General features: G+C 43.1%; 1 pseudogene; it reads left to right on the top strand.

The window, feature by feature from the left end:
- The first annotated feature begins 3340 nt into the window (after positions 1-3340).
- LOC126185992 (5S ribosomal RNA) lies at positions 3341-3458 on the top strand (annotated as a pseudogene).
- Positions 3459-3662: the final 204 nt, after the last annotated feature.

Raw genomic sequence — 3662 nt, forward strand, 5'->3', positions numbered from 1 at the left:
CAAAAAACATGTTCTAAAATTCTACAACAGATCGATGTCAGAGATATAGGCCTATAGTTTTGCGCATCTGCTCGATGCCCTTCTTGAAAACTGGAACTGTCTGTGTTCTTTTCCAACCATTTGGAACCTTCCGTTCCTCTTGAGACTTGCGGTCCACTGCTGTTAGAAGGGGGGCAAGTTCTTTCGCGTACTCTGTGTAGAATCGAATTGGTATCCAGTCAGGTCCACTGGACTTTCCTCTGTTGAGTGATTTCAGTAGCTTTTCTATTCGTTGGACACTTATTTCGATGTCAGCCATTTTTTTGTTCGTGCGAGGATTTAGAGAAGGAACTGCAGTGTGGTCTTCCTCTGTGAAACAGCTTTGGGAAAAGGTGTTTAGTATTTCAGCTTTACGCGTGTCATCCTCTGTTTCAATGCCATTATCATCCCACAGTGTCTGGATATGCTGTTTCGATCCATGCGTGTTTCATTTGGTCTGAATTTGCTTATGCTAGCTCTCCCCTACCCTCGCTGCTACCCTCAGCACCAAACCTGCCCCTTCATGTAGGCTACGCGGGCGTGAAAAGTCACGTGGACGGTACCAAAGACAGCAAGCTTGTAAACCGTCGTGCAGAAGCCCATTGTATTCCTTCTTATGGGCCTTGGTCTCATGCTACGCGGTAGGATTTGCCCTACACGATGGTTTCTGTCGATATCATTCACGTTTTCCTGCACTCCAAGCTTCTCACGCGCCATAATGTTGCACATATTGTCTTTGATCTCACGTTCACTTTCGGCAGCGCCGCACAAGGGCAAGCTATATCTTCTATGATATTGCTCTAGTTCGTCAATGGACACAGACAGTTCATTTTCTAGCCAAGGCTTCCTTAGAGATAGGATTTCGTTTCTATTACGCCCGATCGCTCCTGGATGTTGTTCATCGTTTGTCGGACTGTGAGGCCTTACCCGACGCTAGCGACGGCGCGTCCGTAATGGCTACATCGCTCCCGGTACTCTTGCTACTGCACTCTCTTGTTTTTCCCATTGTAATTCACCCGGTACACGTGATACGGAGCAGAACATTTCACAATTTGACATTGGCCTCTCAATATATATATATTCCTTACTGTCATTTCTTGCTAACGATATTAGCTAATTCCCAAGAATAAGCAGCTTTCACTTAGTTAATAGTCTGCAGAAATCAAACCTGCATTTGGATCGGACTTCCTTAACTCTTGTGGAGAAAGGTGTGCAGCATACTGCTGCAACCATTTTCAATAAACTAACACTAGAATTCAAAAAAATTAGCAGTAATCCATCCGCTTTCAGATGTAAACTGAAGAGTTTCCTCATGGGTCACTCCTTCTATTCTGTCGAGGAGTTCCTTGAAAAGTTAAGCTGATTCCTGTTGTATTGTTGATTGCGTTTACTTAAACTTTTTTCATAAACATTTTATTTTTATCTGTTATTACTTTTATGTTGTAATTTCATGTACTGACACGTTCCATGACCTTGGAGATTTGCTCCTCAATTTGGTCCTACGGAACTTGACGTACAAATAAAAATAAATAAATAACAACAAAGCAAATAACACTTCTGCAGTAAGTTATGCACCTAGTCTACTACCGCATTCCTCTAGAAACCCCTCACCATTATTAAACACTTTCGAAGTTATGAAATGCACATCATTCAGAGCTGCATATGCCACTTACTAGACTGTTGTCTCAACAAATGTAATCTCTCCAGCACTTTGTGAAGAAAACACATCAGACACTTTGGTCTATATCTATACGGAACATTTCTAACCCTGCCTGTCTTCATAACTGCTATGACCCTAACGTTTTTCCATAGTTTTTGTATTCGTCGGGCTAGGATATAGTTGGTTAACAACTGTAGACGCCAACCCTTTACAAAAGGGCCCAAATTTCTGTATGAGTTTAACGCATATGTTATCAAGGCCGGATACACTCTTACAATTTCTTGAGACCACATTTAATTCCAATGCCTTGAAAAAATAATCCAAGTCTTTCTTTTTTTGTGTGTTGGCTTATAATAATTTTCTTCACTATTTTGACAGCCGTGGATAGCTTTGCAGTGAGCAAAAGCTTACTAGCCTTTTGGGTGGCCTTCACGTTAGAATGTGAATTCGTTCCGGAAGGATGCCTCGTCACAGGCACTATGCCTGTTGACTATCGTTTTCGAACTATTTTCTGAGCTTCATTAACCGTGCAGAACACACCCATAAAACGTGTTTTTCAACAGGTCTCATTTCCATGGGGAAAGTGGAAAGAATCGTAATGTTCCGTGGGAGCGAAGGAAGACGCATTTCCTGATAGTGCTTAGAGCCATTTGAACCATTTTTGAAAAATATAATAGTCTAGCTCATGACACCTCCAAGTCCTTGTAAATGCAAGAAGGAAATTATGATATGGACAAACAATGTTGTTATCATTTAACTGTCGTTTGTTACTTCAAGACTCCTATGGTACCTTGCACAGAATCGGCACAGCGGTTAACTACGCTAAACAGACGCAGCGTTCAAATTCCCATCCTGCCAACATTATTTATACTTGCAATGATTTCTTGCAATAATTTCATTTGAATGCCGTGATGGTTCTTTCAATAATATCGTCCTTACTCAACTGAGCTACTGCACAGCGTCTTGTATCGGTCGGTCCATCATATTTCAGCTGTCCTTCGTTCCTTTCCACTAAGAATTTCATTCTCAATTATTGATGATCGCCGGCTAGGGTGGCCGAGCGGTTCTAGGCGCTACAGTCCGGGACCGCGCTACCACTACGGTCACAGGTTTGAATCCTGCCTCGGGCATGGATGTGTGTGATGTCCTTAGGTTAGTTAGGTTTAAGTAGTTCTACGTTCTAGGGGACTGATGACCTCAGAAGTTAAGTCTCATAGTGCTCAGAGCCATTTGAACCATCTGATGATCCACCCCAAAGTGACTCACTTTCAACCATCGTCTGGCTAGATCAGTTTCTTCCAGATATTCGCCATACGGTTTCTTCGCTTACTGCGTCATGTCCAAATGCTTTGCTGATGTTTCTGGAACAGTTTACTAAATTGAATCCCGGTGTACATGTGTCATACAGTATTAAGTACACTTATGTTTAGGTTGTGTCTGTATAAATCGTACAGTAAACAACTACACGTCAGATAGAGTGCTCACTTTTACGAATGTACATGCTTCTCTTTCTGATGCTCTATATCGATATAGCAGTATTCGGGATAATCCAGTTTACGTAATCCTGAAATCAGGAAAGTAGTAAGGAATATTTTAATAGTTTTAAAAGGGCCACATTAGGTCATATTTTCTTCTATTTTCACGAGCTAAAAAAACCGAATGTGCAACGGCCTTGCCGCAGTGGATACACCGGTTCCCGAGAGATCACCGAAGTTAAGCGCTGTCGGGCGTGGTCGGCACTTGGATGGGTGACCATCCAGGCCGCCATGCGCTGTTGCCATATTTCGCGGTGCACTCAGCTTCGTGATGCCAATTGAGGAGCTACTCGACCGAATAGTAGCGGCTTTGGTCAAGAATACCATCTTACGACTGCGAGAGCGGTGTGCTGACGCCACACCCCTCCTATCCGCATCCTCCACCGAAGATGACACGGCGGTCGGATGGTCCCGGTAGGCTCTCGTGGCCTGAAGACGGAGTGCTTTTT

Source organism: Schistocerca cancellata, chromosome 4 (genome assembly GCF_023864275.1).
Source record: "Schistocerca cancellata isolate TAMUIC-IGC-003103 chromosome 4, iqSchCanc2.1, whole genome shotgun sequence".
Lineage (NCBI taxonomy): Eukaryota > Metazoa > Arthropoda > Insecta > Orthoptera > Acrididae > Schistocerca > Schistocerca cancellata.